Below are 26,619 nucleotides of genomic sequence, written 5' to 3'. Positions count from 1 at the left end.
TCCAGTCATATGATCTGCACTGAATTAGTGCTGTAATCAGAACAGGATTAATCTGTAAATAGGCTACAGACAAATTGTCTTGGGTCACTTTTTTCCATCCTGCGGTGCGGAGCGAAGACATGGATGGGGGTCATAAAACAAGGATGTGATCTAAAGATGATTTGGCTGTAGTCAGATTTCACTGAGGGAAACAACTGCAGTTTCACAGCTTCCATACATTTCCTTTTACCTAAAAAAAACCTCCTTACTATTAACCTATAAATAGTTCCATACACACACCTATGTCTAGGTTTAGGTCATATCCTGAAATAATTCAACATGAGTAACTTAGTCACAAACATGAATTTGTATGTCTAAAAGGGACATATCAACTAAAATACCTTCGTCGGAAGTCACAAACATGAATCTGTATGTCTAAAGGGACATATCAACTTTGTTGGAAAACAACTATGATGGAAAAAAAAATCTCTAGTTTTTCAGTTTGTTTTTTCATGCAATGCACAGCACACCATGTACTCTGTATCACTTTTTCTCTTTAAGGGAAGCTTCCCGATTGTCCCAACAACATGGAGAAGAAATGTTTTTAAAATAGGAATGTGAAATAGTAAAACAACAATTGGTAGGATGACTTGGGGGCTGTCGTACCACCTGAAAGTACTTGTAACAAAATAAACTTCGGTTTTGCTACAAGCCTACCACAACCTCTAGCCACTCAATTCTTACCCTGGCTACATCAATATTATCACTTGATAAATTGGCTCTTTTTAAAATAAAGTATTTGCTACATTATATAATCATAATGACAGGTTTCAGAGTAACAGCCGTGTTAGTCTGTATTCGCAAAAAGAAAAGGAGGACTTGTGGCACCTTAGAGACTAACCAATTTATCATCATAGAATATCAGGGTTGGAAGGGACCTCAGGAGGTCATCTAGTCCAACCCCCTGCTCAAAGCAGGACCAATCCCCAATTTTTGCCCCACATCCCTAAATGGCCCCCTCAAGGATTGAACTATTTATTTGAGTATAAGCTTTCGTGAGCTACAGCTCACTTCATCGGATGAAATGTATGTTCATGAATCTTTTTCATTAATCTGGTTCTTTGAAAATGGGATTAAGATGCACCATACTTCTAAAAAAGCTAGTCAGTATAAAAACCACGTTAATATACGTGAGAATTGGTGCCCAAAACAAATGTAATGAGGCTAATTTCTCTTCTGGGAAATGTAATGCTACTTCAAATGAGAAATTTGGTCACAAACTTCTCATGCTCTATCCACACAGGCAACTCAACCAGCAGTTTAGTTTCATGCCACACCTTCAGTCTCTTCCTCTCAGAAGGAAATGCCTCAGGCAGCTAGACATCTCATTACCTATACTAATGATGGGCAAGACATCCATGTTGGTACGTTTGAGCAAGAGTCACGAAGTTTACTATCTCTCACTCACCTTGCATCTGTTTGAGCTGCACCATCTAAACCAGTGGTCCTCAGTAAACATATTTCCTCAAGTCAATACCCATCTTTGTGTCAAATTAACACTGTATGAGACAATGTAGCAATTAGTCCTTCCCCTTTCACTTCAATTAGAAATAATCCAGTGTTTTCTCCAAAGAATCAGCAGATAAAGTTTGCATACTGGGAGAAGGCTGCCTTCCAAATAATGGGTCATTATTTTATAGCTAAAAATCTTTTTTCTTGACATGTTATAAAACACTTTCAAACTACTATATGTTCTTAGTCTTCCATACTACAAATTATATCAAGATGCACCTTAGCTGCATCCTGGAGAAAGACTATTACTTTGCTTCAAAAAATTCTGGGATATGTTCCTTATGAATGAGTTTAGAGGCAACGCAGAGTGAGTCCAGCCATCTTTTCCATTTAAGGACAGTGCACTCTTTAGATGAAAAGGAGTTTGAGAGAGTTTCCCCCCCTCACTTATTATCTGGTTTTAAAGGTCCTGATCCAATTCCACCTGAAGTTAGAACTAGAATTTAAAAAAACAAAAACAAAAAACCCACATGCCAAAATTGTCATACATTTGAGAGGGTTTGGTCAAAAACTAAAGAAATCACTGAAAAATTGAAATTCAGTAAGCTTCAACTACTGCTAGCAGAAGTCTTAATTGACTTTAATGGGAGTTGGATTGGGTGCTAAATACTTATGGCTAATAATATTTATGGGAATATGCAGCAAAGGAAACCCATACTAATGTATGCGTATGTGAGCACAGGTGTAAGGTAATGGCAGATGGAGGAAAGAAACATTAACCAGAAGCAATGGACAAATACACCTTAAAAGACAAGAGACCAAGAAAGACTTTCAATCCCCCTGTCTGTCTCCATGATGAATAAAACTTACTATCTGAAACCAGGGCATTTAGTTTACAGCAGTGGTCACCAACTGGTCGAACTCCAACCCCCTGCCCCAGCCCGGTGAAAGTGAATGAGGGTTGGGGAGAGCAAGCAATGGGGGGAAGGTGGGGCGCGGAATGGAATCAGCAGCATGGGGCTTTGGGGAAGGGGTGGGGCAGATCCTGGGTTGCTCTTAGATTCAAAAAGTTACCTTGGGCGTAAAAAGGATGGATACCACTCGTTTACAGAGAGTAGTAAGAGTACACTAATTACCAAGCGACTGCTTGCAGACAACATGTGTTATGTATTCCTCATCTCTTCTCCACCATTTTTTTTAGGTTGTGAACTCTGTAGAGGGGACCATGTCTTCTGGAGTGTACAACACTTAGAACAATCGGGCCTTGAACTTGATTGGGGCCTTTGGGTGCTACCACAATAAAAACTAACAGTCACAGAAGTCATAGTGGAAAGATCCTCCACTTCTATGTTAACAGTTAATGTAAAAAAAGTCAGTCTATAATTTAGGCACCATGCCAGAATCAACTTCGACACTTTAGATCATTTTAAGATTGTGAAATTTCATAAAGTGAATTGCACTATGTGTTTGGCCTTGTCTAAGCAAGGCAGATAACCAAAATTTTAAAAAGTTACTTCTACAAAGGGTTTGAGCAAAAAAGAATAATTTGGCTTTGCATTTGGGTTAGAGCCTGGTAAAATACGAAAGATTATATTCACAAGACCAGTGGAGCGAGAGCCCCTCTGGACTGTAAAATTAAACAGAAAGCTGTCATAAATATACAGGGAAGGGTAAACACCTTTAAAATCCCTCCTGGCCAGAGGAAAACCCTTTCACCTCTAAAGGGTTAAGAAGCTAGGATAACCTCGCTGGCACCTGACCAAAATGATCAATGAGGAGACAAGATACTTTCAAAGCTGGAGTGGGGGGAGAAACAAAGGTTCTCTCTGTCTGTGTGATGCTTTTGCCGGGAACAGAAAAGGCATGGAGTCTTAGAACTTAGTAAGTAATCTAGCTAAATATGCGTTAGATTCTGTTTTGTTTAAATGGCTGATAAAATAAGCTGTGCTGAATGGAAGGTATATTCCTGTTTTTGTGTCTTTTTGTAACTTTAAGTTTTGCCTAGGGTCTGTGTTCACCTATGCAAATTGGTGAGGATTTTTGTCAAGGTTCCTTCCCCACTCTGAACTCTAGGATACAGATGTGGGGACCTGCATGAAAACCCCCTAAGCTTATTTTTACCAGCTTAGGTTAAAACTTCCCCAAGGTACAAACTATTTTATCTTTTGCCCTTGGACTTTATTGCTGCCACCACCAAGCGTCTAAAGATATATAACCGGGAAAGAGCCCTCTTGGAAACGTCTTTCCCCCAAAAATCCTCCCAAACCCTACACCCCCTTTCCTGGGGAAGACTTGATAAAAATCCTCACCAATTTGCATAGGTGAACACAGACCCAAACCCTTGGATCTTAAGAACAATGAAAAAGCAATCAGGTTCTTAAAAGAAGAATTTTAATTGAAGAAAAAATAAAAGAATCACCTCTGTAAAATCAGGATGGTAAATACCTTAGAGGGTAATCAGATTCAAAACAGAGAATCCCTCTAGGCAAAACCTTAAATTACAAAAAGACACAAAAATCAGGAATATACCTTCCATTCAGCACAGTTTATTTTATCAGCCATTTAAACAAAACAGAATCTAACGCATATTTAGCTAGATTACTTACTAAGTTCTAAGAATCCATTCCTTTTCTGTTCCCAACAAAAGCATCACACAGACAGAGAGAACCTTTGTTTCTCCCCCCCTCCAGCTTTGAAAGTATCTTGTCTCCTCATTGGTCATTTTGGTCAGGTGCCAGCGAGGTTATCCTAGCTTCTTAACCCTTTACAGATGAAAGGGTTTTCCTCTGGCCAGGAGGGATTTTAAAGGTGTTTACCCTTCCCTTTATATTTATGACAAAAGCTAACAAATGTCTGGTCACTCTCCAGGTGTTGCTTTATTAATTCACCTCTTGGAAAGAGTTTTGAAGTTCCTTTGGCTTTCAGGTGGTGATTGGACTGCACAAAGGTAAAAGCCATCTTGGAAAAATTATGCATGTGGAGCATTTGCAGCCATCTTAAAAGTCTCTTGCAATCTCGTAACTGCAGCACTCGCAAAATACTCAAACTGGAGACAGACTGAAAAGTTGTGTCTGAAATTAAACATATCTCTGCTAGAGGAGGAATAAATAAGAGCTGAGAGTCTCTGGTCTCTCATTAGATCATTTCTAATTGAACAAGAGGAAAAGAACCTTTTTAGTCTCATGGATTTGTGAGAGATTTGCTTCCCCTATGAAGAGGCTCCATCTGAAGTCTGTAAGGGGCTACATATTTTGGAAGCAGAAAAAATTATAGGAACCCATACCAAGAAACTGCTCTTTTTAATAACCACATCTATTTACCATGTTTTCTCCTGCATGCTTCAAACCTGCATTTTTCAAGTCTCATAGCTATAAACCCTCTTCCAACATTGGACAGGATAGTTGCTGTAAAATTAACCCAAATGTGGTGATACTACACCAGAGGCGGGCAAACTATGGCCCGCGGGACTGTCCTGCCTGGCCCACGAGCTCCTGGCCGGGGAGGCTCGCCCGCGGCCCCTCCCCCGCTTTCCCCCTTCCCCTGCAGCCACACTGCCGCGCAGGCAGCACAGCTTGCGCCCACCCACCTCCCAGGCTTTCCAAAAAGCCTGTCCCACCGCTCTGAGCGGCCTGGTAAGGGGGTGGGGGGTTTGGATAAGGGGCAGGAGGTCCCAGGGGGCAGTCAGGGTACGGGGGGGGGGGGGTCAGGAGACAGGGAGCAGGGGGGGTTGGATTGGGGGGGGCAAGGAGCAGGGGGGTTGGATAGGGAGTGGGGTCCTGGGGGGCGGGCGCAGTTAGGGACGGGAGTCCCGGGAGGGGGCGGTCAGGGGACAAGGAGTGGAGGAGGGGTTGGATGGGTCGGGAGTTCCGGGGGGCCTGTCAGGGGCAGGGGTGTGGATGGGGGCGGGGCAGTCAGGGGTGGGGGGTCCCAGGAGGGGGCGGTCAGGGGACAACAAGCAGGGGAGGTTGGATGGGTGGGGGGTTCTGAGGGGGACAGTCAGGGGAAGTGGGAGGGGGCAGGGGCCAGGCTGTTTGCGGAGGAACAGCCTTCCCTACCGGCCCTCCATACCGTTTTGCAACCCTGATGTGGCCCTCGGGCCAAAAAGTTTGCCCACCCCTGTACTATACAATAGAACCTCAGAGTTACGAACTGATTGGTCAACCAAACACCTCACTTGGAACCAGGAGTACACAATCAGGCAGCAGCAGAGCCAAAAAAATGCAAACAAACTACAGTACCATGCTAAACGTAAGCTACTAAAAAAAAAAAGGGAAAGTTTAAAAAAAAGATTTGACAAGGTAAGGAAACTGTTTCTTTGCTTGTTTCTTTTAAATTAAGACTGTTAAAAGCACCATTTTTCTTCTGCATAGTAAAGTTTCAAAGCTGCATTAAGTAAATGTTCAGTTGTAAACTCTTGAAAGAACCACCATAATGTTTTGTTCAGAGTCAAACATTTCAGAGTTACGAACAACGTCCATTCCTGAGGCGTTGGTCATTCTGAGGTTCTACTGTATGTGGTTTCAAGGTTAGTGTTGTGGCTTGTCAGTGTTCTACGGTAAAACTCACAAAGTAGCATTTCATTTTATTATTCATGCAAAGACCAGTCATGCTTGTAGCTGGTAACAATATAAGTCTAATGAATGTGAATGGTAGTGCAGTAATTTCACACCATGTTGAGTTTGTTCTCTCTTAACTCGGAGGAGCAGCTGCTTTGGTTCAGCACAAACAGTACCAGAGAACAGAGATAAGTGCTGAAGCCTGTTACACAGGAATGCTTTTATTTTCTTTGTTGCTGAAAGGCTTGCTGTGCTGAGTCTTCTGGTGCTGAGACACACTGGTTATCCCATCTGTATTAGCTAATGAATCTCAGGCTGTAAAGATAATGAACAGCTCTGAAAGCAGCTTCCGTTATCTCTAGTGAAAATGACCCTCTCCATGAAAGAGAGCTGATGTCTTAGTGACCAGTTACTTTTTACATTAAACTTTACAGCATAATTTTTTTTTTAGTATTAAGTGCTTTAATGACATTAGATTGTCTCATTTAACACATTATATAAATCATAATGTATACCTGATTTTTATACAAAACCTTAAATGAAACTTCATTTTACTGGTAAAAGGTGTGTTGCATTCATTTAGATGGACTATACAGGCCCAAATATTCAAAGGTGTTAACATGAGCCTGTTACTGCCCAACATAAAACAGTTTCAAGCTAAGTTCAAGGTTTGGTATTCAGAGATCCTGGCCTGCTTAGTACCACGGCAAACACACTGACAAAAATCGTAACCTTTTATTAAACATATAGAAAAGGAAAATCGGGTAAAGCCTTTGAAATTGAAAGTAAAGCTTTCATTTTAACAACATTCCTTGTTTCTTTTCCTGCTAGCTGGAGAAACTTTTTAAAAAGAACCCTCCCTTCCATCCTCATTTTCACAGTATTTTAGATAGTATTAATGATGGTAATAATTGTCATTTTGGGGAAAAGAGAAGAAATTAGTTGGAAGTGGCTGGAGCTATTGCTGCTGAGGTCCAATACCATTTACTAAAAGATAAACACAAGAGGGGAGAGAAGAACAGCAAAGATAGAAAATGCAGCTTCTGTCTCTGGGGTTGGTTCCTATTTGCCATCTCACTGCTAGAGAAACTCAGACATTGCACATGGTCTTATTAGCCTCTGAGACCTGGCAACTTGCACCAGCATTGGGCTGTTTAAGGCTTTGCTATTAGCTGCCTCTTTCAGGTCACAGGCTTAGAGCAGTGCTTCAAAATACACACAGTCTTGGCCAGCTAAGCCAGTCTCTTATTAAACAGAAGGCAAAAGGAGAGACAGACGACAAGAAAAGAAATAAGGGTGAGAAGGAGGAGGACACACAAGGGAGTGGGGGTTAGGCGAAAAAAATGCCACATCCCAGGTGGAGTTTGGGATTTAGCCAAAGTTGGGGGAGGTGGCAATCCCAACGTCATTTGAGTCCCTCTTTCTAGCCCAGTCTGGATCTCTCTCAGGACAACCAAGGTCCCACAGTGTTATGATAGATCCCAGGGTCCCAGGAGATGGTGAGGGTGACAGCTATGATGGTAAAGCCCACTGCAACAGTTGTTAGCAGACAGCTGCTGCTTCTTGATTATTCCCCCAAAAGCTTTTTCTTTTAAGGACCTCAAGAAGGGGAGGGGGTGGAATACCCCATCCCCTCATTATTTTGTTCACCAATTAGGCCTGATTTCCGATAGTGGACCAAAACTGGTGTCATTCGCGGTCCCACACTTCTCTTATTTAACAGGCATGATCTTAACGCAATCCTTGAGTTACATCAGTAGGCCTTTTTGTTTGGATTAATTCAGTCTGTCTCCCTTTTGCACCTTTTTCCATCAGCACTTATTATTATAGGTGATTGTGACATTTTATAAACTTTCACTTACTTCTTACATTTGAGCTCGCAATTAGGGTAAATTTATAGGCCTAATTATTACAACAATAGATATTATATAAACTTTAAGTCAATTTACTTAGAAAATTTGTTATTTTAAAAAACATTGAAGTGCAAATCATTAAGAATAATAATTTAATCTTGCACTGTATTTTTCAACTATACACGTCAAAGCTCTTTTTAAGAGGATGCACAATTATCTTCATTTTACAGATGGGGAAACAGGTACTGAGAGCGGAAGTAACTTGACTAAGATCTCACAGTAGATCAAAGAGAGTCAAGTACAAAACCCAGGTCTTCCTGACTCTCAATCCAGTACTCTATCTACTGGAAAACACTGCCGCCCTTTAACTATAAAAATCTGTAAAAGTCTTAGATTTACCTGAATCCAAAGACTATCAGTGACAGACATAGATGGTAATTGGGGTTACGTATTAATATACTTGCTTCTGGAACTCAAAGTTCACGTCTTGCTGATGTCATAAGTAAATACATTACAGAATGTCAGTTTAGTGCACATTTGTCAAATGTATAAAATATGTTATCACAATTAATAATGTACAAGCTAGAATGGCAGAAGTTTTACAAATGAGAAGAACAACACAGCACAAAGTCAGTATGGTAGTGTTTGTCTGTACACTAATGCCCAGTGAGTGCTACTAATCCACCATAAATGGTTAAAAACTACCCCACCCACATGCACATTTGCTCTTCAGACAAGGGTACGACTAGACACAGGTGGAAATTACTAAATGAACTAAAAGATAATTTTGTAGATTGAAGAAATGCCATTCCTGATTCTCATAAAACATGAAAACTGAATGGCAAACACCTATTGTTTAAAATTACTAATCCCAGAGATTATCAAGCAAAATGTTAAATTTGAGAGATTAATGTAACACAACAAGAATATTCAATCCAAACTCTCCAAATTTTTGGAAATTTTAACATATACTGTGATCAACACTGTAAACTTAGTTACTTACAACTAGAGTTATCCATCTATACTGCCTCCATGGCTGTACATGTGGATTTTTATTTTATTTTTTGGTAAAGCTTTATATCATTTTGGTGTTCAGTGGCTTGATTCCACCAAAATAACTGTAATAGTATTGACATATTGAAGTAGCAGCCCTACACATACCTCATTTTTGTCCACTTGCCCATGAAGAGCTTCAAAGACGATTGGTGAGGGAATGGATGTGACAACAGGTTTTTGTGGAGACAACGTAGTCTGAAGCCCAGATGTACATTTTGACTGAAGTAGTGTGGCAACAGGCAAACGGAACATAAGAAATTGCAAGAGCATGACACAATGTAGAGAAAAAAGATGTTTAGTGCCTCCTTACAACATGCTAATGCAGTTGGATTTCTCTTGCAGCAGATCTGGAGCATTACATTCCTTCAGCTATACTGCTATAAAAACATGCCGATTCTGTGCAACACATTGCAAGAGTTCAGGACTGCCAATTTGTGGAAGCATTTTCCAGTTGGAGAAATAAGACTTTAATCCATGAAAACTGGTCACTCTGCAGACCAACACATTTGTTTATGCAGATAAGCAGCTTCCGCTACACAGCAAGGCATAGAGCTCTTAGAGTTTATAGTTACATAATTGATAGTTCTGATAAATCAACATTAAATTGATATGCTCAATAATAAAACAATTGGACATTATGTTTTTTATGGGCACTAAATATTCAGTTTTCCAATTATGAAATCACACTCCATTTCCCCTTCCCTATTCCAAAAATACAATTAAAAATCAGGAATGCTTTCCCTGCTTTTAAACACAAAATTAAAACACAGTTGTCTTTAAAAATAAGCTATGGATATCATATCTAGAGCTAAATTCTTAAATCAGTTCCCTCCTATTAGCCATAAAATTATTTAAACTCTTGCTTATATTGAAGAAATTATGTAAAAAAAATATAGTGAAAGAGAAAGAAAAAAGCATAAGACTTTTATAATTTCTGAAAACAGATTGAACAGATTTCTCCACCTTCTTTCTCATTCACTCTAGTTTTATCCATAAGGGCTGTAGAGGCCATGTATTTAATCTAAACGTAGACAAATGGAATCACAGAAATGTAGGGCTGGAAGGGACCTTGAGAGGTCATCAAAGTCCAGACTCTTGAGCTGAGCAGGGCCAACTAAACCTAAACCATCCCTGACACATATTTCATAGCTGTCAAAAATGCATTCAGGCTCCCAGTGCCTTTCAATAAGGTAATTAACATTTTGCTACAAAAAAAATTAGATTTTGTATGTTAAATATAAAATAAGACTCAAATGCACTCAAAAGTGTTGGCTACAAGCATACTAAAGGAAAACTGAAGACTCGCAACTACTACGTAGAGCAGTATCTTATACTTGCCCCTGTATGGCATCTTGGAAGCTATTTACAAACAAGCATTAAACCTCAATATCTCTATAAGTGAAGCTTCCCTATGCTATCACTAGGGAAACTGAGGTAGCATTCCTGGGAAAGCATAGTTAGAGCATTCGAACAGTCTTAACTCTGACTCTGCAATGACATCATGCAATAACCATACACTTATGATTAATGCATACTCGTGTGTGTAGTCCCAGATTAAGTTAAACTGATTTTTAAAGGAAAACATTAGATTTCCCCCCGCCCCCCCTTTCATAGTGTCACTACAGGGCAGAGTTAAAGTTGTTCAGGTGCTGAACTGTGTATTTCCATGCCATAACATGTTTTATTCATTTGACATTCAACTTTAACTCTGAATTTCTTGGGTTTATGCTGCTTATTTTGTGGATAGTTACAACATCCATGTAATCTTTTTCACCCCGAATTATTCATACATACTCAACCTTAAATCCTCAACGTACTTATTAAATAAGCATTTAATACATGAACAGTGAACAAGAAACACAAAGAGAATGTGATATCTAATAATGATGACGATAGGCATTATCAATCTTTTTATTAAAATTCATGTTATACAAAATACATGTGCGCGCGCACACAAATAAAATCTGAAATTTAGGGTCAGATTCACTGAGATGTTTTGATTATTTGATACCACTTTGGAGAACCAAAAAGTAATCAGAACGTAAGAGTTCAGCTTTTCATACTTCCTGACTTACCCACACACCCCAAGTTTCCCGTCATCTTTTCCACATGCACCAACACATCAGTTCCCCTCAAATTCAAAGACTATAATTGTGAATCCTCAGAAATTTCATGGTGTATCCAATGAGTCAGTGCTGAAATTCTGGAGAATATGCATATTTTCCCTACACAGTAGAATCCTTACTTTACATACAAAAAACCTCTCAACTTTAACTATAGAGGAGCAACCCAAGCCACCATAATACTTTAACACTTATATTGTGGTAATGCCTATTGAACAGCAAGAAAAAGGTCCGTGCATGTTAGATGACAGTGAAAAAAATGTCAGTGAATGCCAGCATCCTATTTACACCTATGCTTGTTACTTACACATTATTACCACTGGCCCAATAGTAACAGTGGAAGATTTCCTAGGAAAGGGGCTTGTGAATACAAGGCCGGTGATCAAGCCATATAATGGTCTGGTCTAGTTTACGTTGACTACCAGAGCTATTACAAATTTCTAAACCTGATTATGCACATTTCTCAGGTGTAGGCCTCATCCTTAGTGGACCAAATACACTGATCAGTTACAATTGTTAAACTCCATCATGGCTGAATAAGCAGGATCTAAAGTGACCTCTGCTCCCATCTTGTTTTTTGAAGGTCTGTTCCTTCCAAAAGTAGGTTTTAGTCAGGAAAAGGCTACTGGGTATCCTGTTCTGGAGTGTGGGGTATCAAATGAGTGAAATGGATCACTGGAGCATATGTATAAAGGGGTCAGCTTTTCCTGATCATACCCCCACAATGTAACCAATAATCACCAGAATATCTAACTATCAACCTGACCTCCCCAAAATAACGGCAAGTTAACTTCACACTGCTCTCTACACCCTCACCTCTGCTGGTGAGCTCTGCACTACTCATTGTCAATTTCACTTCAGGGAGCAGCATGAAACTAACCACTGGGGTCAAAGATTGGAAGTAACAAGACTGCAAGCCAAAAAAAAGAAAAAAAAGTTTGCCTGAAAACAACTGCTATTTACAGCATCTAATAGAGATGCCAAAAAGTGTCACTTGCATTTTGTATACAGTACATACTTTGATACTGGCAAAATAATTATTTATAGCAATATGTTATCAGGTCACAAATTCCCAAGAGAAACTAGCTAAAGCATGAAAGTCTCCTAGGAGCTAATTGAGAGAATAGCTAGAAAGGAAGCTTTACTTACTGCTGTTCTCAGAAGAACACATTTCAATTCCCTGCTCTGCTTTGTTAGGATATTGCACCCTAGGTGAATCTAGCAGTAAAGTGAACAGCAGGCAGGGAATCTATCCGTCACTCAGCACAGAGTCAGTGGGGTGCTCTTTCAAGCCACTACAGAAGTCTGCAAAGGTCTCACTTATTAAGCATCAAGTGTAGCTGGAGACAGATAAGAGACTGAGAGGATTTAAACTAAAAATAACCTAAGAAAAATGTTATCCATATTGGAAAAAAATTAAATAGGTAAATACAGCCTCACAGTGAGTTCATTAAGGTCTAGTTTATATGTAACCAGGTCTTTAATAACTATTTAATCTAGATATTACTATGAGAATTCAAAACAATGCATCTTACTTGCACCATCTTTAGGATTTCATATTATATTGTACATATTAAAGGAAAAATATATCTGTAATACCAATACTTTACATTTAGGGCAAAATCTTTGGCTCAAGCTACTTACAGTCATATTGTAAATTCCTTACTTACACTGGTGAACTTTTATTCACATATGTCATTCTGCTAATGTTACTAGAACTAGTCGTATGAGTAAGTGCTCAGTATTGTGACTGAGAGGTTCACAATCTGATCCATTGTAAAAACATTTGTACACAGCTTGTTAACATGACTCAGTTACCTTCCACAAACACTCAACTTCTATGTATCTAATAATGATAGAATTATGTAAATTCATTTTACAAAATACATTGTGAAAGACAACACAAGTTTATTGAGATATTCTCTCCCCTTACTATTCCCGCTATTTATTTATTTAGCATTTGCGTATTCGCCGAGCCAAACAATAGCATTCTCAGTGGCACAGTGGAGCTCTTGGAGCTCACTGCTGAATTTGGTTAGCGGGCACTCCTTGACAATGGGCATCACCGTTTGATCTGTGCCGCAGCTGCAGCGTGGATTGCCTCTAAGACCCCAACAGTGCTGGTTGGCTGTACAGAGGCATTGCCCAGTCCGGAATTGGTTAAGAAGGGCCACTGACAACATGGTAGGTCAAAGTTGGGGGGGGGGGGCAAGCAAGAGGGTTTGTGACAAGGAACTGATTGGTGGTTGATGTTAAGCACCAGTCTTCCCGCCACAGGGACTCCATTGTCATGTGCTGGCGTGGCAGCCTCGATCACAGTGAGTGTTGCGATGAAAGACATGTAGCTGGTGGGCTAAAAAGATCGCTGAACAAGGGCAAGCTTGGGTTGGCACATCTTCTCAAGCAGCTTGCCAACTGCAATCTCCCTTCGAATGTAAGGAGGAGCAATGTGGCTCAGAACTGGAAGCCATGAAAGATGAGTCAATCGGAGCGCTCCTGTTATAATGCGCATTGTTGAGTTGCATGACAACAAGTTTGGTGTGTGTCGATCAATTCCATACATGTGCAATAGTACTCTGCTATTGAGTATGAGATGGCAAGGGCTGAGGTCCTTAGGGCTGGAGCATCCGCTCCCCATGAAGAACCTGCCAGCCTTGCTAAGAAGGCTGTTGCATGCCTTGACCTTCGCTGCTACTAAGCAATCAATGTATGAAAGTAAATTCCCTGGTGACAATACCTGTGTTAATGTCTCCCCACTTTATTTGCTTCAGATTCAACTATTTACAAAGGGTTTCCAACTTAAAAATAACTAATTATTTTTCATCATCTATTGTCACAAGCAACACCTAAGATTACTATACCCAACAGATTACAGAAAGTTATTTCTTGATTGTTTGTTTACATCATGCATTTGATAGCATTTTGTTCATTTTAACAATTTCACTGTTCTCAGTAGCGTCAACTTAGTTGTGCATGTCTGTGTCTGTTAGATGGAGCAGCGAAAAGGAAAGAAGGGTCTTTCATGTATCAACAAAGGAGAGAAAATATTTAAGAATAGCAAAGTGATTACCAACTCACCAAAAAAAAATTGCAAAGATATTAAAATGCAGGTAAAGTAGGCAAACTACTTTTAAATTCATTTTGGGAAATTGTCACCTTGAAATATAGTCAATTTCCCTTTAAAATATTTAGTGACTATTTCAAAGAGGTCCCATTGAATGTTTAATCTGAAAAAGTGCTGAATACAAACATTTGCAAAAACTTTATATTAGAAATTTTCAGAGTTCAGCAAAATAAGCTTGTGTCAAATGTGCATTAAAGAAGTCAATTCTGTAAATGCTAGGAGGAATACAAAATAAGTTTTTAAACCCATACTTTAAAGCTATGGGCATTGCAATATAAATCTATTTTTCTGCACTAAAAAATATAACCCCCTCCAAGATGTGCACAATATTTCCAAGAGGACTCTTTTGGGGACTGTTTTTCCACCTGCCTTCACCAAGATTTGCATTCACATGTGAAGTAGACAAGGTCTGAAAATAAAGGACAAAATTATCAACACAGACAGACATGCACTCAACAGATGGGAATAGTAGGGGTACTGTTGCTGAAGTCTTCATGGATTGCATATCTACTGCCTACAGTGCAGATGGCAGTGACTTTACTTTGAGGCAGCACTGGTGAAAGAGACAAAGACCAGCTGCACTCAATGGAACGTTCCACAGAGAGAAAAATATAGTTAGAAACTCTACAAGACTTTTGTTCATGTTCTGACACAAGAAAAGCATAGTTCCTTTCCACAGAAAGTGTGCCCAGTAATTACTAACAAGACAAAAATTGAACAAGTGATCAAAATTATTAGTAAACAATTTTTTTTAAATTATGATAACCACCAGCAACTCATGAGCATATTTAGGAAGCAATCATGTGGATGAAGCTTCAGAACCAATGACCACTGGTTGACCCAAAACAATCCTCCCCCACAATTTTTTGGAACTGCTAGTGAAATGAAAAATCAGTTATTCACACAACTCTACTTATGAGTCCCTGGATTAACCAGTAAATTAACTGGATTAACCAGTCCCTGGATTAACCAGTAAATTGTACAGTACATTTATTTTCCAAGAGCCAGTAAAAACTCACAACTCGACCTGAGAACTCCTGGATTAAACTAAACTGTACAGTACCTCTATATTTTAATAGCCAATAAGGACTCCCACATACAGTGACCACACAACTTTTTGGTCAAGACTTGAGATTCTGCAGTCAGAATTCTACCATACACAAGTGGAATACAGTACTAGCACATTCCTTAACCTAAGTTAGCTTTGAAGGACAATTAATTTTTCAGATCCAAAATGTATGCAAATTCCATTGTGGAAAACTGCAGGGTATTAATAGAAGTCTTGTTATGCAGCAGACCTCTCAGATATTGGCGGGCTAGACCCAGCCAAATAATCAAAAGCTATAAAGAAAGTTTCTACAGATTCAAATTCGCACTGAAGTTCACAAAAAAAACTTAGAGAACTTAATTTTTAAGGAGAGAAACAATAGCACTTTGAATCAAAGTCAAATAATGTTTGTGATAAAAATTGCCACATCAATTTAAAACACGTTAATGTTTTGACTTGTTATAATTTTAAATACTTAGCTTGACAGACTTTACATATGAAAAAATGTTATAGCCACAATGCGTCTTGGACTCAACGTATTAAACTAAACTGCATCCATAAGGACAGGTTTCAGAGTAACAGCCGTGTTAGTCTGTATTCGCAAAAAGAAAAGGAGTACTTGTGGCACCTTAGAGACTAACCAATTTATTTGAGCATGAGCTTTCGTGAGCTACAGCTCATTTGAGCTGTAGCTCACGAAAGCTCATGCTCAAATAAATTGGTTAGTCTCTAAGGTGCCACAAGTACTCCTTTTCTTTTTGCATCCATAAGGAAATTCAAAGTCAACATTAGTTCTTGAAATGGCCCTGAACAACACATGACATGGTACAAAAGAGAATATACAATTTATCAGACATTGAGTATGGTCAATCAAATAATAGCCTGATGAAAACTAGAACATAAAGGTAAATTTTCAAAGAGTGCATCCTGTTACCTATTCAACTACCCACATTTTACTGAATTGGGTTCAGTTATCTACTCAGGTGATCAATAGATTGATACTCTTTTTTTTTTTTAAATGAAAGATTAGTTAAAACTGAGATTTCAGGTAGCCTGACACTTACAAAAGTAGAGTTTAAAGAGAACCTGCTAGAGAGTTTAAGGGACAGTTTAGATTGTGAATCTTGTCTTACAAGTGACAGTGTCTTTGTTGCTAGAGGAAAAAGTGTTTCTTGAGCTGCCTGGGAAACAGCTTACTCGACATCCTCAGCTGAGTTGAAAGTTCATCTTTTTAGAAACACTGGGTTTTGTAATACTTTATCTGAACGTGAAGGAACAAGCCATTTACTTGCCAAGAAAGAAATGCTTATTTCTGAAATGCAAGCCCTCTCTTAAAATCCACTTGTTTTGTCTTCATTCTTGTTCATTTAGTTATTTTATTTATTCACTGGTACATTTAAAATATTGCACCTTACCCAAGAATCATAGTCCTGCAACAAGGTTTCCTCAACCAGCTTTCTGGGATTGACTAATTTAAACTGAATATAGGCAAAAGACATACTGTATGCTTTTTTCTAGCATACAAAACTGCCATTTATTCTAATACACACTAGGAACAATGATTTAGACATTCATATTACAGTTTATCCCATTTTTACTTCAATGATTGTTTTTCAAAAAGTTATTAGCCCAAGATTTGGCTTGATGTTGCCTTAACCTAATTCATACAAAGCACTGCTAAACATGAAGACTTATTTTCATTTTCTTTCCCCCAAAACTGCATGGTTCAATTTAAACTGATGTTGCAAATCTCAAGCATTTTATATTTAGCATGAAAAAAGTAACAAAGTCTATTTAAGCACACTGCTTTTAGAAAATCCGAGTATATTTACCAGGAGTGTCAGAAAACCTCTGGCAGCATCCTTGATCCAATTTAAAATATGTTCACCTTAAGGGCAAATGAGGATTTTCCTGTAAGATCAGAGATTCCAATAGCCCTAGTAAATCACAGGTCACTTTATTTTAAAAAGTGGAAGTCCTACTAGAAACTGACACTTACGCTACAGTACCGGTCACTTAGGTTGCAAATTGGAGAGTCAAGATTTTTTTCTAAACAAAAAGTGTAGTCGATCTAGATATTTATATAGCCCTCATCACCACAGGATCCGAGCATTTCACAATTAATTTTTATCCTCACAGCACCTTTGTGAAGTGGGGAAGTATTATCACAACTGTTCAGATGGGGAACTGATGCACAGGGTAGATTACAATAACTTACCTAAAATCACATAGGAAGTCTGTGACTGAGCCAGAAACTAAACTCAGGTCTCCTGAATCCCAGTCCAGAGTCCCACCAACTGAATCATCTTTCCCACGCTCTGAAAACTGCCCTTGTTTACTATGCATGTTGTCCACAAACAAAGAATGAAATGAAGCCTTGACAAATACAGTCTATGAGAAATAGGAATGTTTTACATATTTGTTTACAGAGTGGAGGATTTATAGGCTAAAAGCTTTGGAAAATATAATTTTAAGATAAATTGTGGAGCTGCAGAAAGGATTAAATGACCCAGACCCTTAGGTATGTCACGTTGTCAGAGGTAATGCTTATTTCAGATAACTATCCTTTTCAGGGATTTAACCCTTTGAAGCCTCAAGTGACTTTCCACCATGTTTATGGCAAACACTTAGACTAATGATTATGCCAGCAGTTCCTTTTTCCTTTCTGAATCCAGCTCATTTAGCAAGGTTATACTTTGTTCTAGAGTCTCAACTGAGAAAAACAAGTTTGTGACTACTCAATTGCAGTTATTATACAGAAAAAGATAGTGAAAGAATGTTCTCACAGGGTGGAGTGGGAAAACTGTTAAGTAAAAGTTAAGAGGGAAGTAACCTTCTCTCACATGTTTTATAGGCAACACCTACCTAAGACATTCAGAATGGAAAGAAGCTTTCAAAAACTTGGTAAGTAAAAGCGGTGATTAGTCCAAAACACCGGATAATAGAAACTTTCTAAATAATTGCAACTCTCTTTCAGAAAGCCTTAACTTAACCTAAATGTTTTAGGCATGTAATGAGCATCCAAGAGCTTCTCCTGTTCACCCACAACAATGTGGTGTACCCTTTCCAAGCAAATAAGACCTTTGGGGGCTGGGGGTGGGGTAAAATGTGTGGATCACTTCAAAATAAATACATTGCTGCTGCATGTTCTTGATAGTGACACAAGATTCTTCCTATCAGGGTGGCTCAGTAACTTGTTTGCTGACTTGAGCAACGTTTTTTGGCCAAGGCTCAATGAAGACATTTTGCATATTGTATATCTTCTTACAATAGATGATGGCAGTTTGGCATACATCAAAACCACTTTTTTTAGGATGAATAAAAAGCTTTTAGTTCAATTACTAAAATGATTATTTGAAATTTGCAAATAAAATCCAACATCACTTCGACTGGGGGATAAGGCAGAAGGAGGATATAGAAAGGGGGGTAAGAAAGAGAGAGTGGAAAAGGTATGATCAGGTGCATAAAGTTTACAAACAGGAAAAGGCAATCAGGCCCAATATGTCTGCTCTTTCCGCAGGAACACTAAAGAATAATGAGCCTTACTAACCCACTACTACAAGCAGTTTGATAAGATTTAACTGAACACTGGGAATATCTAAATGACGTGATATGTCACTCGAGAAGTTATTCTAAAAATACAAAAGTTTTACACTAGATTTCTTTGTTCAAACGTTACTAGGAAATTAAGTTTGGACTATGATCTGCTCTGATTTGATGAACTGAACATTTAGTACAAAAAAAAAATGAACACATTGCATACTGTCATTTTACCCATCCTATTAGTACAGCACTATTAAGAGACATGGTGAGGCACTGCACATGTAATGTTGTAGATTCCCTCACCATATCCTTGGAGGAGATATTTCTATTGATTTGACAGTCACAAATTGAAGAGTTCACTTTCTCAAGTGGTTCCTGGCAATTACTGTCCACATTCACAGATGCATATTAAATACTTTGTCTTAATGGGCTGCAGCTTTTCTTTTCTGAGCAGAAGGTAGACTGTTCAGTTGGTAAATGCAGAGCACGCACGCACGCACACGCACACACACCAGTTTTATGGTAAAAATCAAAGATGTATCAGCCTTGTTGATTTGGGGTTACACAGTTTTTTGACCTTCACAGCCCTCGAATTTCACTTGAGTTTCTTGTCTCCCCTGTGCCACTCTGAATTCAGAGGTACAGTACTAGGAATGACAAGTTTGATTAAACTCTATGCCCTAACTATGGTGCTAGTTACTCTTCATTTGCGATCAGAAACAGGACTGGTGACCATCTATAAGTGGCTAGCTGTGGGTTGTAGTTAGGAGTGAGGTAGGTTTATTTTTGTTGCAGGTTTTGCAGATTGGGCAGAGAAGCATACACTTTCACCTAATTAGCACAGTTCCATAAGTGTTTTTCCTCCCTATCTTTGGATGTTTGGTTTAAGAGTTCTAGAAGTTGGCAGACTGAACTTGGAAGGATATAGACATAATTAACTATTTTAATGGTCTTTTTAAAAAAAAAAAAAAAAGGAAATGCCACCCACAACTACGACAGGAGGAGGAGAATATGATAGCAGGTGCAATGCCTTTATCCTGGTCTCCAAGTCATCCCACTGCAGAGTAGCGTCTTTGGTGTGGGTCACTTCACCCTGGTTGTCACACAATGTCATCTACACATAACATTAGAAACTGTCTTGCTACCCTAACAGAAGTTTATGGAGAGCTCTAGCACTTTGGAGATATCCAGCTTGAAAAGGAGGCCTGTCACCACAAGCAGGGTGGTGAGAGGCGGACATCAACAGATTCAAGCAGCCATAGGATAGACGCTGATGAAGAAAAAGTAGATGCTGCAAAATCATGCAATATATGAGTGTGGGAGCCTGTATGAATGAGAAAAACAGGGCCCAATGCTGATGCCACCTACGAGGAGGTGCACTAAAAGGAACTTTGACTGGATCCCCATGCAACAGCCAGAGACACTGGCCTAGGAGAAGGTACACTTAACCACTGATGCTTCATTGACTGTGGTGGAGGACACACTACTGGGATTTTAAATATAAATTCAATTTAAAGCTAGCAGCTCTCAGTTTTGGGAATACCAAGGACAGAAATGCCTGGTTAAAAGGTGGAAAATTATGAAAACAGTAAGATGGCCCAACCTCCCTAAACTTTGTTCTGTGCATTTAGCTATAGGCCCTCAAATACAGTCTTTTTCCAGGGCCTTGTCTACACAGGGGAAACTGACCGGCATCGCTATTCGGGAGTAACTCCCTCATGTGGGCACAAAATTCCAGAATAAAAGTGATTTTATTCCAGAAGAATTACTCTGCTTTGTGACTAGCATAATTATTTTGGAATAAGGCCAATTTTGCTACAGAATGGAGTATCCATAGGGGGAGCTATTCCAGAACAGCCACGGCAGAATAGTAATTCTGAAATTTCTATTCTGATCAATTGCCAGGTGTAAACAAGGACTGAGATGTATTGGGTGTTTTTGCACGATGGTTGTCTCTGTTGTGATCTCTTTGTTGTGATAATTGTTTCTGTCCATGCTACTACTTTATGAACAAATTAGATGAAAAAAATTGTACCTATACTGAAGTACTAAACTTTACTGGGCTTGCACTGCACACATAGGCCCCAGGATTACCTCACCAAGATCTAATACTTCGCAGTTACATAGCATCTTTTAATGAAAATAACATTTGTAAAGTACACTCAGGTAAGAAATTCATGCTGGAGTTTTTTGCTAAATGCAAAATACTTCGTCTCTTTCCCCACCCAGACATAACAATTCAATGTAAAACATAAAGACACACTTACTTTTTTGTGCTTTGGAAAATATATAACCAGAGCGCAGTCAAGCACAAAATCGTTTAATACCTGTTTTCAAATGGCATTATGGCTGTCATGCCTGACTATGCTGAGGTGGCAGCTAATCGGTGACCCATAAGATGGTACTTCCACTACGTGACCCGAAACAGTTTTGTAACAAACTCAAAACTTTTATAAAGTATGCTCATTCCCCTGCATCTCAAAGGTTCACAGACCCAAAAGTTTTCACAAACCAGAGCTTCACTATTTTATGTAGAAGTCACAAAACTACAGAGCTTCATGTGGTTTCACAACAAAAGATTCACACAGCTCTAATAACAAGGCTTAGAAGTATTCATTGAGGGAAAAGTAGTACTAGGTAAGTGAAGTTCTTGCATTTTAGCCTAGAAAATAAGTGAAAGGTTGCAGTGTTAAAAAGATACATATCACCACAGAGGTTGTACCCTTTGGAGATACATTTAAGAAAACATAATATATTAGTTATAGTGATTTCCAGGTCTTTATTGTTGAGCCGGGGTCTCAACCTGACAATATTTCAAAGAAGATAAAATGAAATCCTGGAGACAGCAAAGGAGGTGGCTGTCAAAGGATAAATCAGAAGTCAGCATGACACAAAGATCCTTTTATTTTGGGAGATATGTTAAAAGAGCATTATTGAAAGAGATAGCTAGGGATGGGGCATTACCCACCATCCATCTAGGGCCATCAATGAAAACCTGGCTTTGACTTGGATTCAGCTGCATGAAACAGACATCCAAGACTAGTAACTGCAAAAGCAACCAGCCAAGATCAAGAAAAAACTCTGACAATTTGAGTGAAGGGCCCAATAGATCTAGAAGGTATAGGGTATTTGAGTAATAGTGCAACCACCACATCTCTTCCTCACAGCATGTATTTATGCATGTGTCTTAATTTTACCCATCATCACCACTTTGCAACCTGAGAATGCAGTCAACTTTACCATATTTTTTGTAATCGTATATAACTATAGCCTTTCAATTTGCTGGAATTCTTTATATGGTTAGCTGTATGATTTAAAAACAAATTTCACAGAACAAGCATATCTACAATGAAATGCCATATTTCAGAGCTGTCAGGTGATTTTTTTTCTATTTATTAACTGTACTGCAGTAGTGCTTCAAAGCCCCAGTCAGAAATGAAACCCCATTGTGCTAGATGCTGTACAATATAGAGTACAAGACAATGCCTGCCCCAGAAAAATTAAAGTTAAATATAAGGCAAGATGCAACAAATCGGTGTAACAATCAATCAAAAACAATGGAGATGGGAGGATAAGGGAAGGCTAATAATGTGTTTGCAGCAGAGCCAGCTATGTGCATAGCTGGATGATTTGAAGTTGGTTATTGTGGACAGATGTTTAAAAGAACTGGTTGGTCATGCTTAACCTCGTCCACACCAAGGGCAAAATCCTGTAACTCTGTGCTATTTAAACTCTCTGGTCATGCGATTACAGACATGAAAGTTGCGATATTACAACAGAAAAACTTCAAAACCAGACTCCAGAGAGAGACTGTTGAATTGGAATTCATTTGCAAATTGGATACAATTAACTTAGGCTTGAATAGAGACTGGGAGTGGCTAAGTCATTATGCAAGGTAACCTGTTCCCCTCCCCGCCCCCCCCCCCGACATTCTTGTTAAACCCTGGATTTGTGCTGGAAATGGCCCACCTTGATTATCACACACATTGTAAGGAGAGTGATCACTTTAGATAAGCTATTACCAGCAGGAGAGTGGGGTGGGGGGAGAGAAAACCTTTTGTAGTGGTAAACACCCATTTTTTCATTGTTTGTGTGTATAAAAAGATCTTCTGTACTTTCCACAGTATGCATCCGATGAAGTGAGCTGTAGCTCACGAAAGCTTATGCTCAAATAAATTGGTTAGTCTCTAAGGTGCCACAAGTACTCCTTTTCTTTTTGCGAATATAGACTAACACGGCTGTTACTCTGAAACTAGTTAAACCATGTTACTTAATTGAACACACTTCGTAATATGATGCATTTTTCCAATATAGCCAAGACCTTATAGTGGAACAAAACTAAAGCAGAGTGAAAACCAACTGAAATGTACTAAAGCAACTCAGGATTTTTATTCCACTCAAAAATGCAGTTTTACTACATCCAATTTCATTATAAGTGGATTTTACTATATATTTAGCGAGTCTCTCACAATAAAAGAAAACCTGTTTTCGCTGAAGCCCACTAGCTTTAGGTGAATAATACCATAGAGGGCAGTTTACAATCTGTTTGCCAGAACCCCTGCCAGTACTTAGCAGTCTACATTTATTAACCAAACTGGCCAGTAATTTTAGCCACTAACCGGCATTTTCCCAAGCTTCAGAATTACTGTAATAAAAGCTGTTCTCATGCTAGGTGGTAATGATTTGTTATAAAACAACCAAGGCACTTTTAAATGTCTTTACAGAACATCATAATTTCCATCATGAACCTTTAGCCTTAAAGTTTAAGCAAAATAAAATCAAGCTGAAAATTAACATACAAGTTATCAGTCAGAAAGTACAATTTTTCATGTAATTGTTTTTGCCTTTTAAACCTGCAAAAAAATTATTAGTCTGAGTGATTAGGAAAGTTTTATATTGTACATAAAAGTGCAGTTTTTAAAGACTGCCAAGTAGTTAGTGAACTAATTTGTTTGTGGAATTTAAATATAAGCATGCAAGTAACTCTTATTAAGAGCTAAACTTGCATTTCTGCAGTTTTAAATGTGCAATTAGCAAAATTCCATAATGAATCCAGATGGGTTTAAAATAAATAAGCCACTTGAATAATTGAATATAATTCCTCTTCACTGGCAAAAGGGTTTGAAACAGCAAAAATGCTCAACTATAACCATTTTTAGACCACTAGTCTAAAACATGGATTTCTCTAGTATTTCTCTAATAATGTGTTAGCTTTAGTTAGTAATGCAGTTTTCAAACTTTTACAAGTCCAGTTTCTCAATCCCTGTTTTGCTAGGGATAACAATTTACATTTGCAGATGATCATTGCCACAACTGCTCATCCTTTCGGAAAGCCTTACATTGTTTTGCTTTTTCTAATTCTCTAGCATCTTCCCAGATCTTCATGATTTATTAAATATGACTACCACTGGTTTGGCAAATTCATTACAGTAGGTCCTTAGCTTCTTAGGCTGCATGTCATAAGGACCTACTAATCTATGGGCTACATCCTAGCTGTCCATACTATGTCACTTTTTAGTAACATAGCTATCCCATCTTTAAACAGATGCCCAGTGCATTTATCTGTATGACAAATTATTGAAAACAATATCCAGATCCACGCAGTGGGACTGAGACTGCCAAAACACCCAATTGTAATGGGGGACTTTGAAATGGACAGCTGTCTATTAGGAACTAGTCTGGAAACTGCAATTATTTCAATGTTTTGCAAACAGCCATCAGTTAGTTAAAAACAAACTTTCAGTCACAATCAGCATGGGATGTATGCTGAGTAATAACCTAGAGGCGAAAGTATTTTTAAAACTCCTTATAAGTTCACTGAAAGAGTGTTTATCTATTTGTTAGCAACATCCGGCTAATCTATATTTTAATTAAAATACTGAAATACAAAGTGATTTACTCTTACAGATTTTTTACACATTTCTGATAAAGTTCTCAAAGTGTTCATGAAGTTTAGCTGGTCTATTTAGAAAGCCCATCTTGAAGTTTTTAATCAAAAATCCTTAGAGTGTAGAAAGTGAGAATTAACTTGTCAGGCTGAAAGCACAATTCCAGTGTTTACAAAACCTTGGAAGCTATATCCTCTGGAGACCCTGCTCAGACTGTGGAAACAAGTCCCACATTAGCAATGCCAATTTACAGGACAGCAGCAACAAAGAATTTTAAGCAGTGATTTCAAGGCAACATGTTCCGTGAGGAAATACTAAATATGACAAAACAGACCTTTACAAAATGCACTGCTGTATTTGAGTATTCTCAATATAAAATATTGGAATGTTTAAGACTGAACTATAATCTGATTGTGGTGAATACATTACTAAAATTTGGATAACTTAATAAACTTGTCTAAAAAAAATTAAGTTTTCTACAAAATATTCTAGCCAGGTACTAACCTGTTTTTCAAGCAATAACATCTAAAGATATTGGTATAATTCAACAGTATCATTACACCCAGATAAAGCATTCTCAGTATTTCCTGGGTAGGTGCTTAATAAACTGGCATACATGCAATTAGTTAAAATTTCATAACTTGAATTGCTTTGAGAAAAATATGACAATTCTGATCTAAACTTTCAAATGTTATTCTAGTTATTCTAAGAATTCTCTTAAGGAAACTGAAGTGCGCATTATAAATAACTTACATAATATTACATCACTAAATAGTAAGTGATAAAAAGTCTGCAGTATTCACTGATTATTTGCAGCCAGTATAAAATGCAACAAGGGAGAAGGAAGCAAATTCAACTGCCTATCAGCCATGTCACAGGGCAACACAACTTTGTATACAAATTTCATAAGTCTGCTGGGAAAACCTTATCACTTCACTGATTTTGCTCTCAAAACTCTTCCAACAATACTGGGAAAATCCCAGAGAGTGTCAATAGCTACTGAAACATCAAGATGGGACAAAAATAAAAGGAACATATAGCTGTTTCGCCAAACACTGGCTCCTTTATCTAAAGCATATAGTCCACCACCGTTGCTTTAAACTCAGAGAAGACATGCCAAGCACTAAAACTTTTTAGGAGAAAACTTAACGTGAAATGGAGACCTTCACTACAACCTCTTGGATTCAATTTGTGACCACAAGTTTGCATTATGAATTTCTCAACTGTCAGGCTTGAAACACAATTCACCCTCAACTTACTACACACCTGTGTAAAAGTTGTTGCCCATATTAAACTTCTTATGAATCCTCTCAAAAGAGACACAGAAATTCTTATTTATTTCTTTTCAAGTCAGAGAAAGTCACAGTTGAAAGGAACAATTCAGAAAGGTGCCAAAAAAATGTGAAGCCTGCTTCCTGTCATCCATCAGAGGAGCAGGCAATTACAATTAAAACATGGTGCCTTTCCAGAAAATATATATTAGATTGAAAATCTTAGAGAATTTTGTTTGAACAGAGTTGTGGGTTTCCCTGAGGGACTGAAAGGAAGACACTTAGAATGATTTCTAAATAAATGGGCATCTGATTTCGAAAGTGAGGGTGGAGAATGACTATTACGGAGAAGCTGAAGCCGAACATGAAGGATGTAGCTTAATTTCTGTTTAAAGCCAATATTTTGTAAATATCCTCTCTAAAATCTCAAAAGTAGGATCAGCCTAAAACTTGGTAGGTCAAGTCCTAAACCCCATCTCAACAAAGTGCTGCAAGCTACAACTGAATTTGCCTATCGAACAGTTGCACATAGATAGAATCACTGTGCAGTGAATGAAGCAGGGGCCTTCACAAAGATAAAGGGTGGTTCTGTGGTTAAGGCAATGGACTAGAACCAAAGAGAACTCTATTCCAGCCCTGGCTGCGTCACAGACTTGAAACAGAGGG

General features: G+C 38.4%; 1 protein-coding gene across 2 annotated transcripts in view; it reads right to left on the bottom strand.

Moving 5' to 3' along the window:
* NLK (nemo like kinase) overlaps positions 1–26,619 on the bottom strand; it is a 109,833-nt gene that overhangs the window by 55,900 nt on the left and 27,314 nt on the right. The gene's annotated exons all lie outside the window — the stretch shown is intronic.

Source organism: Natator depressus, chromosome 17 (genome assembly GCF_965152275.1).
Source record: "Natator depressus isolate rNatDep1 chromosome 17, rNatDep2.hap1, whole genome shotgun sequence".
NCBI classification, from domain to species: Eukaryota; Metazoa; Chordata; order Testudines; family Cheloniidae; genus Natator; species Natator depressus.
The sequence above is the reverse complement of the archived record's forward strand: the minus strand, read 5'-3'. Positions and strand labels throughout refer to the sequence as shown.